This window comes from Melanotaenia boesemani, chromosome 4 (assembly GCF_017639745.1).
Source record: "Melanotaenia boesemani isolate fMelBoe1 chromosome 4, fMelBoe1.pri, whole genome shotgun sequence".
Lineage (NCBI taxonomy): Eukaryota > Metazoa > Chordata > Actinopteri > Atheriniformes > Melanotaeniidae > Melanotaenia > Melanotaenia boesemani.
Window position 1 is genome coordinate 19,349,560 of NC_055685.1, and position 17,737 is coordinate 19,367,296.

Consider the following 17,737-nt stretch of genomic DNA (forward strand, 5'->3'; position numbering starts at 1 on the left):
TTTCTGAAATATCACAAGGTATATAAGGAATTAAAGAACAGACACCAGAGCTTATCTTCAATTAGACACCTTTTCCCTGAGCTGAGTTACACACAGCACATCAGATAGGAACTCTACTCCCAATGGTTCTAATCTGCCACCATTAAAACCAAAAGTTTTTCAATTAATTGTCTCATTTACAAGAGGGAGACTCTACATAAAAGGCTGAAAGGCACGACTGCCACATACTTCAACAAAAGTGAGCACACCCTTGTGCAATTTCAGTAGAACTTTAAATTATTCAAATAGGTTCTACATGGCCTCAGATACAACTTTAATTTAAACTCAGCATTTATTGATTTAGGATAACAGTATGAACAAAGTTAAATGAGATAAAGCTCAACATAACATTTTATTAGTTTTGGTCATATTTTGGTTATGTCTTAAGCAGCATGGCTCTGTGGGTTAAGGAATTTCCATATCAAGTTATAAACTGTCTTACAGTCTCAATGCCTCTTGCTTGTTTTTACACCTGTACGTGAATCTGTCTGCTTTGAATGAGATCACACAAAACACTTGTCACAAGCTACAATAGAAATTGGACTTCTTTTTGGTTCTTGTAAAGGTTTTGCCTTCAAGCTCTGAAAAAACTGAGAATTTTCTTTAAAATAAAACACATAAGACTAACAAAGATAACACTATAAACACAATCTGATCAGTGTTGTAGAGCTACTCCAGTGCATTGGGGATATTCCTAAATATAGGGGTGACCACTGAACCCTTATACAAGGCTCAACATAGTCTTCTTGGGTTAGGACTCAGTAGTTCGCTTGCATCTATCTAGAGGATAAGAAAAAATACTATCTTAGTAAAACAGTTATCCACTCAATAGGTGTGGCAGGGAAGTTTGTGGGACTAAACAGAAAATTGCAAGTTAGCAACAGATCTTTATGGAGGACATCAATTTAGCAGGCAAAAATAAATTTATTTATAAGAAAGTGTAATGAAGGCAGTATTATACACCCTTTTTTAACAGCTCTGGACATTAAATTAAATCCATACAACCAGTTTCCTGTTAAACAAATCAACTGTAAATAACTTCCACTGAAGTCCTAAATAAAGATCAAAGGGTTCCTTCCAAACAGTCATTTTATATTCTCAGCAACAGAGAGGGGAACGGTGGCACATACTTTTCAGCTCAACCTTTCACTGATAAACATTTCTTGTGGGTTTTCAGCTTTGTTTACTAGTCATGTGTTAGCTGGCTATAGGACAAACGAGGTCAATGGTTCCATACTGGTTACTTTGTCTGAAAATACCATTTTTGTCTATTAGACTGCACATGATATTTGTTACTGTAGCTTTAAGGGTGCTAATGGACATTTTAAATGCCAATAAGAGGTCCCTATCTAATCTTCAATGTGACAAATTAAGATTCAGCATTCAGACTGCAGTTCACAATCTCCAAAACCACTACAAAGATAAGATTTTGAGGAGTACCACATACATTATCTACTTCACTTCATACCAAGTTCCTTGACCTTGAAGAAAAAGTCACTGGTCCTTTTGTAGGGCTTCTCTTCCTCTTTGGTGTATAGTCCCAGTGCTGCTGGGATGGGAAGCATTAGACCTATCTCAGATTGCACAGCCTTCCCTCCAGGGACTACCAGTCCATTGCTGTGAGCCTAGAAAAGGAAAGCTATGAATAGCTAAAATTTCCCAGCCTTTTACTGGAACAACCAGGATTCTGTAATTAGTGTCCTTAACACATCTTGAGATGTGCTTGGTAATATTGCTGACATTTGTGAGCTGTTCAAACACAGAGACAGACAGAATAAAACCGCTGCATTAATAAAACTGTTAATGCACTTCAGCGCTAATATCTTTTTTTAGAACTAACAATTTAATGGTTAGCTAAATGACAGACAGGAGTTTTAAGAAACGCAAATATTATAATTACACAAACCATTCGTCTCCTCAAGTTGACAAAGTGACTAAAATGGTCTTTTGATCCAGGCCGCACGATTAAATTCCAGCTACAAATGGTCCTTGTCATGAATACACAAGTTTCATTCATCAGTCTCTATTCTTAGTCCAGGAGGAACAGCGAAGTGGGCAAAAATAGCTTTGGGAAACTGGGGAGGGCAGGTGTGAATTTGTGTCTACTAACAGAAAGCTTTTCAGAACAAACATAGTAACCAATATTACAGATGATGTGAAATCAGGAACATAGACACATACTTTGTATAGAGCCATGTTTACCATTGGGAGGAGAAAACAAATGAACATGTTGGAGATTGCCATATAGCTAGTTGGTTTGGCTCTAGCACTACATGGGTTCAACTGGACGCACAGCAGTCTGACTATCACTTAATTATGACGTCCCATCTTGTTTGAATTCTTGATTGTGTAGTTCTTACTCTCAAATGTAAGTCGCTTTAGATAAAAGCATCTGCTAAATGACTGTAGAATAGAATAGAATAGAATAGAATAGAATAGAATAGAATAGAATAGCTAGTCTAACACTGTATTAACTACAGCCCGGCCAATTATAGCCCTTTTCAAAATAATCATAATCAGCCGGAGTTTTGCCGATTAAACACTAATATATTCTTAATTACTCATAAAACAGTAAATGCTGTGAAGTGTTGGTTCTCAGTCCTTACCACTGTCAGTAACTACAGCAGTAGCTATAGCCAGGCAGCACTACAGAGGTGGGCAGAGCAGAACCTGATGACAGGTACGTTTATAACAATGTTGTGAAATAAAGAATGAAACAGCATGTCTCTAGTTTTAGTTTAACTCCGTTTGACATGTGTCATGATAGTGGCCCGTGTTTTGTTGTGTTGGTCATGCTTTTTGTTTATGTTGCATTGCTGTTAGCAATAACATTGCTGTGGTTATCCCAACCTAGCAAAGCGTTAGCTAGCAGCTTGAAAGACAGTGAGTAACTGCAGAAATAACCTAAGTGTACAAAATATTTTAGAGTGCAGAACAAGCGTTCAGAACTCCATCAGCTGCATGTTGAGACCCATTTGAGGAGGAGCGATGTGAATACAGAAAGGAGGGGGAAAAGTTAAAATGATGAATATTATTGTCTGTCTTCAGCAACTGTCATGATGTCTTCTCACTTTTAGGTGTACTTTTACATAAAATACTATAATGTGACTCAGGCTGTAACAGCAACTCACTGTGTTGTTGTGGAGTAACATAAGTGCCAGACTATTTGTGACAATTATATGTTTGAAATGCAACTCTGTTAAAGATGACATTTTCTGACATCTGAGAAAAATGTCTCTGGTTTTTATTTTGGTTCATGAGTCATGACTTCAGGGCAAATAAAATAATCGACTAGAGAAAACTGATTTAACAGAGGGCTGCATAAATATTGTTTTGCCAATAACTTCACTTATTATAAGCAATATAATGAGTGAAGTTATTAGAATATATCTATGGTCTATATCTAAAGAAATTCATCAGTACAACTGATAGTTATATATTAATGCACGCTCCATAGAAAGAAAAATACACAAAGCAAATTTGAAATACAATAAATGAAATAAGTTTTTTTTTTCATTCATATGTATTTTTTAAATTAATTGGCTGATTAATTGTTTATTGGATTTTTTTCCTTCCAAATGTTGGAATCAGCATAAAAAATCCCTATAATATGGTATAACAGTTGACAAAAGCAGCCATCTGACTTGCAGACAATACAATAAGTTATTCTATTAAGTAGGAAATATATCATTTTTACAATTAACAGTAATACATAACACATATACCTATAATATATTTTTTAAATCAAACATAACTGTAAGAGCATTGCATATTACTCAATACTTGAAGTCTGCACAATCCAAATAAAAGAAAAACAAGCAACTCCTGACTGTATTTGGCCCCATTACCAACCAGTATTTGGAATGCTAAGTAAGACAGTGTCTCCTTAATCATGGCCTTAAGCTTTCTACTTCAAAACGGCTCACCGAGGAAATGATTTTTGATAAATGAAATGAATACATATACCATGCGTGCCCACTGCAGGCAACGTGTCAGTGAAATGCATACAGATCTCTTTATAGCTGTTGTTGAGTAAGGGCGGGGATTTCTTTAGGGTGCCTTGCCAAGTTGGCACTTCAAGATAAAGCCACAGCTGTGGCACACACAGACTACTTAAGCCTTGTGCACAGGCTCAGCATGGAGCACTTTAGCAAGTATAAGCAGACTTCTTTCAGATGGGTTTGGACAGTGGTCTATTTTAGTGGTTCTCAACCTATTATCCTTGAGGACTCCATTCATGCAAATGCTGAAAAGACATTGACCCCCTGCTCTTCACCGTGCTGAAACCATGCCATGTTTAATGCTGTCAAAAGTGAGATTCTTACCATAATTGATGTATTCTGGCTGAGTCCTGTCATTTGATAAAGCCAAAGTTAACATATAGCCTGTGTGGACATTAATTACAATGGCAGAGGACACCCTGTGCTCTTTGGGGGACCCCCTTAGGGGATCCTAGATCCCAGGTTGGGAACCACTGTCCTATACTACCTGTGGTGGGCGTTAAAAAGGTATGCAAGACATTAACTTCCTATGAACAGCCTCAGAGAAACATGAACGTGCCTGCTCCATCTCACAGCTGCCGTGAAACTGTAAGAGTTGAGTGCTTTGTGTTAAAGAAGCTATAGCATGTACTCACTACCAACTCAAACTAAACCCACAATCTAAGATGCAATTTAATCATAGCTCCAATATTTTTGTAGTGCAAGGTAGCAATTTTATATTAGCTGTAAATTTCTTTTCTCAGGGCATCCTAAGTCAATGGGGAGAATCAGGCTGAGAAAGATATTATAATTATGTAATATAAATCAGTTGCTCTTGATATATTTTTGCTTTGAGCGACATCAGCCTCAATAACCCCTTTAAAAACTTACAGAAGAGAGCTGCACATTTTTTTTAACTGTGAAGTGTTCATAACAATGATAAAATAGCCAGCAAATAAAACCTTCATTTAAATCATTTAAGATCTAAAAATATTGCAAACACAAAATAGATCAAATTTGATCTCAGAAGGTTTAATCATCTCAAAACCTTGAACCTTTATGAGGTTAAGCAAAAATAAATAAATTAGAAGAATAAAATGAACATCCAATGACAATGACAAATCCCATCACTGTGACCTGAAAAACACAGCTGGAGACTGGAGAAAATATTAGGTGTTTTCAAAGTACTCAGCACACAGCAATATATTAAGCAGCCAATGTGTACAAATTCCACAGTAGTGGAATACAGTATTCCGGTAATAACAGTGGGAGACACAAATTGCTTCTTAGTGCTTGCAACATGTGTCACTAACTGAAGCAAGCTTTATAAGGTGTTTCAACTTTTGCAGTTATTACTTCCTTCAACAAAAAAAAGGAAATGCTAGTGATGAGTGTCTAGGTTTTATTTCAAAATGTAGGAAGCCTATAAATACACAGTGTTTAAGGAAACATCTGTGCTTTTAGTCCTGCGTCGAAGCTATTAATCGATGGTTCTATTTTGAGCTGGTGCCCTGTTATGTCTCAAAGGAAGAAAGTGAGAAAAGGAGGAGGGAGGGCAACATACAACATTTTTCTACATTTACATTTACAGACTCAGACAATCGATTATTTCTATGCTACATAAAAGTGACATGAAGGTTTTGTGTATAAACAATACACATTCTCTTAAACTGTCACTCATCTCCTTTCCTCTCAATTGTTGCCATGCAACAGCTCAATAATACCACAACATTTTCCTTTGTGAATATCTATCATTACTCGAGAGAGAATAAATCTAGGAAACCAAGAGAATCAATCAGCTCTGCTGTGAGAACGGCCAGCTGCCAGGAAGAGTCTGGAAGGGACCGAAAACCACTGAAAGTGCCAAACACTGCTAAAACAGTTGTGTACAATAAGCAAAAAAGCAGAGGCAACACTAGAAACTACGGAAGCCTGTGGTAAAGCTAAGTCTACACTAATACTCATACACACAAACCATCTTGTCGGGCTTTTATTTGCTCCATTAGGAAATGCTTTTTCTTCAATTGAGGTGGAGCAGCAATCACTGTAAACCACATGCAGACTGATGGTATCCATTTAAATAACTGCAAACTGAAAGCAGTTGTCATGGCCCTGTTGTCAAGGCAGCCAAACTGCCACAAAATCACCCTGTTCCGTTAAAAGATCAATTTCTGCATTTCTCTTATTGGTGTACAGTTTTTGGACCTGAAAAATCACTTCAGACAAATAAGAACTCTACACTTTACAAGCAGTGCTTTCTGGAACATGCTGTCAGGCCCCATATAATTCTTGCATTGCATCCTACTAGGATTTCTGCTTGATCAAGAAGCACAACACTGGGATCTTCACAATGTTACCTTTGGTCGAGGGGGGCAGCCAGTGGCCAGGCGCTGCAGCTGTTCTGTAGTATGGCTGCAGGAAAGGAGATCTGAGCAGCAAGCTGTGCGGCCCAGTCTCTTCATCAGGGATGAGATGATGCTGCAGCCACAGCCACACATCGACTTGCTCATTAGTAGCCTAGCTGCGCTGATGTGGTAAGACGTCGGAGAAAAAGAGACTCGCTGCAAGCCGAAGCCACTTCCTGGTCTTTACCGAGTACCCTCACTTGTCCTTATGGCTGATACCTTTACTGTAATGTATTCCACATGGTGCTGATCCACAGGTATTCCATCAGAGATCAGGATGCTTTATCTACAGTGAGCGTAATACAAATGCTGATGCTCATCTTAATCCATAGACAAGGTACTTAAGAGCAGTTTGTCAGTCCATTTCCCTTGTGATTGCTTCCCACTTTTTTCCACTCCGTCTGCTACACTTGTGTCTCTGAACAGATACGCCTCCTGCTGAAATACTCCTTTGGCCAAATTCACTTCAATCCATAAAACACCTTTCTTTGGTAGTAGAAAATGCACAGATCGCAGGGTCTGCAACTACTCTCTTCCATCTCTGACTATTTCTATCCGTTTTTTTTCCCCTCCACTCCCTCCGGCTGCTGTGCAATAAGGATGCTATCCCTGTGAGTGCTGCTGCCACCAGCAGCAGCTGCAGTGGTAAACTACTCAGACTGAGCTCCTTCAACCTGTCGATAAAAGTGCTTTTCCCATTTGAAATTTGATCTCCTAGTTGTTCCATTAATTGAGGAAGCAGTGGACACAATAATATATGAAATCCTAACTACTCTGTGTACATCAGAAGGACTGTTAAGGATACAGTGAGAAAACGGTGGGGGAGGGGTCTTAATAATTATTTAGATGACAGTAAGAGGGCAGACAGATTATTATGGTAATAATCTGTTCCCTGTGGTCAAAACATTGCTGTTGATCACAATAATATTTTTTTAAAATGAGTGTTTTAAAAGTTGAAAAAGGGTAACAATTTACCTGACAACTTATCACAGTAATTCTGTCTTAAGTATTTTTTATCTACTAGCCTTTAACAGAGCATATATTTAGCTCAAGAAATTATTTGGCACACACACATTGCATATATGGGATGTGCTCATTTAAACATATGTAATATATTATATCATTTGCAGTAACCTCATGTGTCTACATCAGTACCAAAATCAGTTATACTACACATTCCCTTCTCACTTCATCAAATATATTTAAACTGACAAACCTTTCACACAGGGACAACACACCTTACTCAGCATAAAAGCTAATAGTTACCAGAGATGATGTGACCTGGGAGCCTCAGGAGGGACAGAAAACATGTGGGAGGGGCAGTTATTATAAAGATAGGTTGACAATAAACTGACAATGGCCCGTCCATTAAAGGAACAGCAACAGCTTGCTAAAAATAGTACACACATAATGTTAAAAGACAATTTTAAAAAATCCTTCATCAACATAACAAAATATGAACACCAAATAATATACTGATGTATTAATTGTAAGTAGGAAGTTATAGTATTTCTTTAGAAAGTCATTTAATATGCGAGTCAGTTTCAGGTAAATATCAGCCACTGACCCAACTTTTCTCAATGAGTGACTGTCTTTATCTTTAATATATGGTTTATGTAAACACACAAGATTTTAGTTTGAATCCATCAAAATACCAAGACTGCAACAGATGGACGATATCTGCAATATTAGAAAAAAAACTTTACATTTTGGAACCACAGGAGCTGCAGAGTAACAAGACATTCTGGATAGAAATGAATGGCAGCCGATGGTGCAGGCGCAACAACAGTTTGCTGCAACTGAAAAATGTTGTGGTGGGACCCAACCTGGATTTAAATTTCATGAGCAGCTTGAAGCAATTTAAAAAAAGCTAATACACAAATGGTGTCAAAGATCAAATTTAAACAAGGAGATCCTTAAACCATCCACATATCTTCAATACTGAATGATTATACATGTATGTATATGTATGTTTTTTGGTGTGTCAGTTTGTATGTCTGTCTGTTAGCAACGTAACTCAAAACCTTACAGACAGATTTTGACCAAATTTTTAATAAATCTCCAAAATGGAATAATGAACAAGTGATTAAATGTTGGGAGTGATCCGGATCACCGCCTGGATCCAGGAAATTTTTTGAGGATTGTTTACAGGCGCAGAGCAGGCACAAACATCCAAGATTATCAGTAAACTTTGTCACATCTGGGACTTTCTTCAGTAAAAACAAAAGGTTGCTAAAGCGTAACACCACTGGATTTTTAGCATCAATCTTGATAGATTTTTCTTAGATTTTTTTTAGTTTTCTTTAAATATCTTGAAAGGCTGTGTTGTGGTTGGTTGCCATAAACATAGTTGTTACAAAGACAACAACATATTGTTCTTCAAACTAATGAAAAGACACAAAAGCCCAAAAAGATTTGGTAACTAGCTAGCGGCTTTACAGCGTGTTAATGCTGGCGACATACGAGTCCTTTGAAAAATTCAACAATTTGTTCGGATCATTTTGTGACTGGTGAGTAAAACATTTATTATGATGCCAAAAATACCATGAACAATAGCAAACGTCTGTTGGTGGTTTTTATGAAGTTTTCAATGCTCCTTCTTAGCAGTTCTTTCACAATGTGAGGGCGGACAGACATGAGGGCATTCATTCAGTCCTGCTGCCACTAGCTTCACATCATATCTTTTTCTAGCCTTGACACTGAGGGTATCAATATAACTGTATGACATAATTTTCTTTTAAAAACAGATGGAGAAAACTAAAAAGTATGAGAACAAGTTGCACACTTGCGGGGTTTGGTTTTATCGGCAAGCTGTTCGTGGTCATGTGACGTAAGTGTGTGCCTGCTCTTGGGGAGATAGGGATCATTTTGCCATTAGAGTTTCAAACTCTAAAACTAATGGCCACAAACACTAGCAAAAAAATGAATAAAAAAAAAATAAAACAAAAATGACTAAAATATGTCAATGATTTGTACATAAATTAATTATTTTCTGGTTATCTTATAGTCTGCAGAAACAAAAACTAAAATCTGTTGAACAAAAAGGTAAAAAATTATCAATTAAAACTCTGCAAAGATATCTGATATTCCATTAAATCCAGCAAAGAAAATTAAATATCATTAATTTTTTGCTTCATTAAACAGAAGTTAGGGCCATTTCTGGTGAGACTGTAGTTGTGTAGAGTGTAGCTGAAATACAACATGAAGTTTCTTGTTTTCAGGAGTTTAAAATAAAGCATAGCCAACAGGTGTTGCTTTTAAAAGTGATGTAGTCCTTCAGTCAGTCCTTATTTGTGTTTTTATGCAGTGACAGCTGAACTGCGTCTCTTGATTCTGACTGTTTATTTACACAGTGACTGTAATTCAGTTTATATGTGCAGTCACACCCACAGTTATGCATTAGCTACGTTACACAGAGGAGGAAATAAATCTTATCTGCTTCTACATTAACTGGGGGGGGGGGGAAATGTGTCCTCCACCTTATCTACCCTCACCTGCATCCAAAAAAAACACAACAACTGAGCTATAACTCAAAGTCAATAATGACCAGCCCGGTGTGCTCTCTGAAACGGAAAGTTGTCTTGGGTGTTGTAAGGCTGCAGCTCTGGATGCTTAGCGTTATCTTCAAGCAATTTAACGTAAATCAGATGCTGCTTCTACAGCAGGAAGGCTTGTATAGAGGGGAGCGTCAAGCATGTTTAACAGGGTAATGTTCACTTCTGTCTTGCAGCTTTTGTGTTTTCTTCCTGCATTCTGCACCTCTGCCTGTGATGACTGAACACTATTAAATAATATCCCAGTAAATGTGTGAAATTGTGCATAATACACACAATCTAACACTAAATTGCAGTTGACAATGTGTGGATAAAAGTAGTTAAAAAAATAAATAAATAAAAAATCATTATTTAAATAAACAGTCAAATTAGTCTGTTTTAAACAACAACAATGCCTTACTCCTCCAGTTTCTTGGCATGTTTTAAGTATTCTGCTTTTACTCAACTCATGATTTTGCATGGACATGTTTTACTTTAAATGTGATCAATGCTACAACTTGCTTTGCGTTTCACTTCCATACTCTACATAGTCTACATAACGGAAATGAAAAGTCTGCTAACTGAAAGTAAAATATTTTCTGCACATGGACTGACAAACCTAAGAGGTTCACCAGACTGGCTTGAATTAAATACAGCAAATCATCTGCCATCATCTGCCATTACTCTCCTTTTAGAGCAACAATGCAAAAGTGACAAACCTTTCTTCCTCCATCTAATCATGTTTGTTGGGAAGCTCTGACCAACTGACAGTTGTGATCGATATAAAAAGTGGTGAAAAGAACAATGCAGCACTTAAATCTATTCTCCATGTTCACTGGCACATCTCTGCTGTTGATGGGAAAAATACTAAAGGAGGCAGCTCACTGTGATTCGGTGCCACAGACATTTCCTGAAACACCAGGAGTGCCATCTCGTCAGAACAAACACCACATCAGGGGAGAAATGAAAAACAACAAAAATAGAGACCACCATCAATGATCTTCCGAAATAAAAAGAAAATATGGTATACTAGTGCGAAACAGAACAGGAGACAAGATGGCGTTTCAAAAGTCATTCTCGCATCTAATAGGTGAGATATTTACACTCCAGCAGCAAGTCACTGAATGTTTTCTATCAAATCAGAATGCAACACAGGCAAAGGAAGGCATGTTCAGTTTTGTTCTTTTCTAGCCCAGGACTGAAAGTCAGAGCAGGGTGAAAGGGTGTCCCATTCATTATTTATGAATATTGCTTTTCACTGTGTCAGCTCACTGCTTCAGTATTGATCCATAAAGCAGGGACTCGCTGCACTATGGCTCAGAGCCTCACAGGAAGACATAATAAAAATCTAACATGCTGCCGCTACAGGGAGCAACAAAATCCAACTTCAGTGGGTCAAACATCTTAATAACTGGCATAGCATGGATTTCTTTATCTTACAAATAGCTTTCTCTGCAAAAGTCCTACACTCTACAGAGCATTAATCTATTAATACTGTTCTCCATTACAGTTAGTTTACTTTGATCTTATAGACTAACATACTGGATCTTACTGCTGATTACAGACAATTCACAGTTACAGATTCACAGTACCAATCTATAAAGATCCACTGATTCCATCTGCAGCCAACCTAAGCATCCAAATAGCCATGTGGACTGAGTGTGACTACGCATAAGACTGAAGCAATATACAGTCAGGGTAAAAAAAAAAAGAAAAGAAAAAGAAAGATGAGGTTCACAACAATGTAGACGGCTATCTTGAAAAAAGACAATGCAGAGAATAAAATCTATCCAAACGTCATACAACACCCTGTAGACCAATGGCTACACTTGCTTTACCTGACCAATAGTCCAATTTGGGAGGAAAAAAAGGAAAGAAAAAAGAAAAAATTAATCTACTCCACCGTTATCAGATCAGACACAGGTGCTGGTATTTTAACACTGGTATCTCTGAACTTCAATACCTCAAACAATACTACTATTGCACTGTTACATGTACGTCACTTAATTTTTTAAGCAAGACTCCGATTTTATCCTTTAAGAGTCTGTTAAGCCTTGTACAATTACTCTTCATTACTGACAGTTAATACTTTAAAACATGGCTGAAAAGCCATGAAAGATGACACCTGGGCCACTCAAGACTGCATGGGCTGCATTAAGCCATTTTCTCTCCTTCTATTGATTCTAACACAGACACCAAATGCTAATCTGACATTATCCCTCATCTCCATTTTTAATGGGGGAAAAAAAGAATACAGACAAAGGAGAGGAAAAAAAAGTGGAAATTTAGTCACAAAACTGCATTGCACACCTTTATGTCCATGTTAAGTCTTTAAAAGCCCACTTCCTTCTCTAATATTTTACTTATTTGTACAGTCATCTCAAAGCTAAAGTATTCATCTATCACTAACCAATATGGTCTATTTAAATCTCTTAAGTAGTAAAAACACACTCAGCTTTAAATTAAGTGTAAAGTTTGTAATAACACAATGCTACTGATGTCCTAAAAAATCACTAAGGGGTTGGAACATTTAAGAAGGCTTTCCATTTATATCCTTAATAATTTTAAAATACCCAAATGTTGCATTTATAAGATTAATAATACTGAAGCCAAACGTGTAGAGTACATAACCTTGAAGTTTATGCTGAATTTGATGTTGTTTATCTTTTTTTTCATAATCATTTAAATGCTCTACACGAGCACATGTGACTGGGTTGAAATTTCAACCTATTATCTCTGAGTAGGCTGCACTCTAGTGGGCAAAGACTAAAAAAACACCAGCAAGGTAAAAGCAAACATCTACCACTGAACAAGAGGTTAACGTGAGATTAATCTCAGAACTTTTGCTATGAAAAACGTCTTTGTGAACTATTGGTTTAAAGCTGACTTCACCGTGTAAATCTGGAATTCTTAAAATGCATAAAGACACATAGATGAGGTCAAATATATACATATAAAAATAAAAGAAAGAAAGAAAAAGAAAATAAATAAATATGACCATAAACAGATGTCCTTGACTGGCAAAACCTACATGACCAGTGAAGTTGCAGCTTCTTGTTTTCCCCAGTACTGGGACAAAGTTGAGCTTCCTGTCAGTAAGGTCTCCAAAGCAGGCATGGCCATCTAATTTAATAACATTAGTCCCTGATCAACTACGTAAATCAGTATATAACAAGCCAGCTATCTCTTACTTCTTGGCTTTTTCTTTCTAAATCATAACGCATAGTTGGCACCCTTACATGAAATTATTAAAAACTAGCAAATCATTTCAAGGCAGTTGTTTGTTTACTGAACTTAAAGGATGGCAGACGAGGTCACATCCTGTAATGATAACCATTATGTGTTACATAGGATGTATCTGCAATTTTGCATGAGTGAGAAGCACAAACAAGAAATAAAGAGTAACTGAAAGAACTTATATTTGCTAACAATAATACTCTAACCTAATTAAGACTTATAGTCTAGAGTCTAGACCATATACAAGAGGGAAGCGAGTTTCATGTGTGCATATGATAATTTACATTATCATCTGTTTTTTAAGCCATATATAGCCAGATTAGAGAAGGTACATAGAGATAATTACACAAAACAACAGATAATTGCTATCAACCCACTTCATGTCTTTCGCTGCCTTGTGTCATCTAAAGAAAACACAGAAATATGAGCGAGAAAAAATATGTTACCAACTTCTTTTTATAGTAAATGATCACTTTTCTGAAGCGTCTTCATACACCCAAGTCAGGAAAAAAAAGGAGAAGATACAAGTTGCACTTGAAGAAAAATTAAATCCCAAACACTCATACTAAATTATTCAAACCATATATCAAATGTCCCTGTTTTTCGAGACAAGACAGTGTTTGCATTTTGACATCTGAGTGCCAGGCCACACTTTAAAAATGCAGCAGCGAGCCAACTAAGGCAATGATGTGTGCTATCACATTACATTTAATTCACCTGCGCGTGCCTAGAATGAATTATTCAGGACTTGTACCACACACTTGGCTTTAAGGAGGAGACCTGCTTTCAGCCGAACACAGAGAATACAGAAAAGACATCAAGTGCACTCAATCTGCTGAACAGTTATTTTTGACAACCAGACATGTATCAACATTTACAACTCAAATGTTGTTTTGTCATAAAAATTGTGCACATAGTAGTTATCTGAAAAGTTAACTAAAATGTATAGAATAGAATTTATATAGAATATTTTTACTTAATTTTTCAACCCTGACATGTCTTTTCATATTTCACACCTTTCTACAAATGACTTGATAGAACTAGAATGTCTAAGATAAAAATTCACCCATTTGTTCAGAAACACTCCCACTTTGTCTCATGCGTAAGTGTGAAAAGTCGGCATCCTGCCTGAGATGTTGGCAATAAAACACAGGGTGCAGCTTTCTGGACAGGCACCAAAGCAATATTTTTTCTTTCTTCATCTCTCTTCATGCCTGACCTTTTTACCTCCAATCAATAAAAACGCATTGTTTATGCAGCAGTCCGTCTAATTTATAGATGACACACAATTACAACTTTTGCTGCAATCTAACTTTTATCTTTTGCTTCTCGAGTTGAACCAATTGCTCAAATAAAATCAATTCCTTTCTCTCAACTGCAAACTAAAAGTAAAAAGGTGATAAATGAAATGAAAAGCAAGCATAATGTGTCTGAAGTGCAAACACTGGCTGCCAGAACAGCTCCCGTACATATTAGTGTTGATTATACAAATGTATTTAAGGGACCAAAGACTAGGGATGCACCAATAACAGTATCGGGTATCGGTCCGATACCATGTGCGTGTACTCGTACTCTGTATTTCTGAAAGTGCTCCAATACTATAAAACCAATACAAATGTGAAAAAACTAGTGCTGTCAAACTTAACACGTTAACGCTAAGACATTAATCTGTGGGATTGACGCACATTTTTCAAAAAATGTACTAACATATAAACTACTAAACCAGGTGAAAGGTCCGAGGCTGACACCCATGTTAGCAAAGGCCACAGATCAGCCCTGCTCTCTGAGCTCAAGACGTCTTACCAAGAACTTAATGACAAACTGGACGGGGTCCAAACAACCATCACTTGCCACCACAACAGTCTGTCGTCATGGGAAGAAAATGTTGACACTATTTACTAGGGGCTGGAGGGTAAGAAACTTTATGCACTCAGCTTTTAACTGATAACAAGAAGCTAAAGACTAAGCTAACTGACCTGGAGGAGAGAAGCAGATGCTGCAATATTCGACTGATTGGGCTCCCGGAGGGAACTCAAGGTCGACAACCTACACAGTCTTTTTCTAAATTTCTGCAAGAGGCCATGAGGAAATCTTATATTTTGCACCAGAGCTGGACTGGGATCCCCACTGCGCGACTCTCAAACCAACGCCCAGGGAAAACCACAACTTATCCTCTTGCTTCCACCACTTCCAGAGAAGAGAACAGCTAGTCAGGGAGGCTCAGAGGAGCGGTGCGCTGCTTTACCAGGGTCACTTATTCAACGTTTATGAAGACTACTCTTCGAAGGTGCTCAATCAGAGGAAGAATATAACAAAATGATGTCCTTCCTTTACAAGATGGGATTGAAGCCATCTCTCCTGTACCCCACCAGACTTCACATCACCGAGGATGACTCCCGTGTCAGTGACTGAGGAGGAGCAGCTTATCCAAGCATTTGGTAAACCCTCTTGACTGTTTTATTAGTTCTGGGGTTTACAATATAATTGGACATGAAGATGAACAGTGTTTGCTTTGCACAATTAAAGCTAACTTAAATTTAAGTATTAATATTCTGCTTTTTTTTCTCCTCTACCTAACATTTTTATTTATTTTGTTTAATTTAACAAATTTATTGTTAAATGTCGGCAGGTAGGTGCTTTGTCACAGCAGTGAACAAAATCCACCAAAAACCCCTTTATCCTCCTTATTTATGAAGATTCTGACAGTTTTTCAGCCTTACATTTTGAGGATGCTGCAGGATGTCTCGTATGATATATCACACGATTAACCACTCAGTCGTCACATCTGGTTCACACTCCTTACCAGTGAACTGTAACAGAATTTATTTGCGCTCATATTAGTAGTCGGTATCAGCAACAACTCAAATGTAAGTACTTGTACTCAGTTTGTAAAAATGTGGTATCGATGCATTCCTACCAAAGACCTTTAAAAGTTCAATACAAATAAAGTTTCTAAAGTTTTTGTGAATCAGCAGCCAGAAGACAAAATTTTAGTTAAGTCAGCCATAACATGGATATGCTCAAACTAGCTGCCCTTAAAGAGTTTTGGAATTTTGACCTTTACAGTAAATGCATTGACGCTGCATTATTCTTCTCTGTGAGGAGTCCATTTTCCACAGAAAGTAGCTAAAAGTTAGTTGAAAAGGTTGCTAGATTGTTTTGAAAGGTGCTGTCTTAAAAAAGTGGCAAATGTATTGCTTGGCAATCAGCTTTAAGACTATATTCTCTCAGTTTAAAATAAAACAAATTGACATGTCAAACGTCTGCTTTGAAGCATTTGTGAAAATGTAAAACTGCGAAACAGTCAATACATGGAGCGAAAGGACACTTCTTGGAAATATTATCATACCTTTTCCAGCAACAGTCAATAGAATGCAGTTCACTTGAAAGAAAACTAAACATAAATGGGAGGGTGTAAAGAATATACTAAACCTGATCAATTTTAATAACATTAAACATTATAGTGCATTCATTACTTTAACAGATGAATGACAGATTTGTCAGTCAGCCACATGTTTTGACATAATTAGAAATATTCTTTTGCAGCACAGACACAAAGTAGATATCTTGAAAGCACAAGTAATCTACTGGATTAATGAAGTGGTCAACCAGTAGCTGATTTGTCATCAACAAACAAACAATAAATACAGTATAATTTTGCCCATTTAAAACCACAAATCTCACTTGACTTGTATATAAACCTGAGCCATAAGCACTTCACTTAGTACAAGTTAAAATGTCCTGATCCCTCAGAAGTTCATACAGCTGTGATGTTTACTTACAGATCGTTTTTCTGTCTATTTTCAGGCCACAATTAGTCTTCTCCGCTCCAGGTCTTACTCCAAGGCTCGATTCTTTCTGTGGACAAAGAGAAAAAACAGTGTAGCAATCTCAGGGCTCATCAGTGAGTTAACAAGCAACAAGCAACAGGGCTGTATTGAACATGAGGAGAAAGCAGGAGGGTCAGAGCAGTGAGATAAGGTTGATGGGATTTCAGAGTTTATCCTTCTGGCCACAGACAGATAAACTTTTTGGTATCTTAAAAAAATAATTGAATAATTGAACAACCTGACACACCATACCACACCTGAAACAGCATGTAGTAGTGAGTAACCATCACAGATTATTCAGTTCTTCGTCTGCATCATCTAATGGGAAGTGAACAATGGACAACTGATGGCAAATAAAAACATGGCGCTAAACTCCTTACGTTTAATGTTAAACTTGCAATTTTTCAATCTGATCAACAAACTGGGCCCACTGGGACTGAACACCCCCCTTAAGAACTGGATCCTGGATTTTTGGACAAACAGGCCTCAGTTTGTAAGGGGAGGAAACAACAGGTAAGACACCATCAGATTGAACACCGGCTTTCCTCAGGAGTGCATTCTCAGCCCTCTGCTCTACACCTTGATGACCTCATCGCTGCTATCGACTGTTGTCTGTCCTGCCCTCAGGCAGAAGGTACTGCAGTCTGACATGCAGAACTGGAAGGTTGCAGGGCAATTTTTTATCAAACTGTCATCAGACTGCTAAACAGTTT

General features: G+C 37.4%; 1 protein-coding gene across 1 annotated transcript in view; it reads right to left on the bottom strand.

The window, feature by feature from the left end:
• fbxw7 (F-box and WD repeat domain containing 7) overlaps positions 1–17,737 on the bottom strand; it is a 104,332-nt gene that overhangs the window by 63,669 nt on the left and 22,926 nt on the right. The window contains exon 3 of the mRNA XM_041982861.1: positions 16,977–17,052. The gene's annotated coding sequence lies outside the window, so the exon portion shown is untranslated. The remainder of the gene's footprint in view (positions 1–16,976; positions 17,053–17,737) is intronic.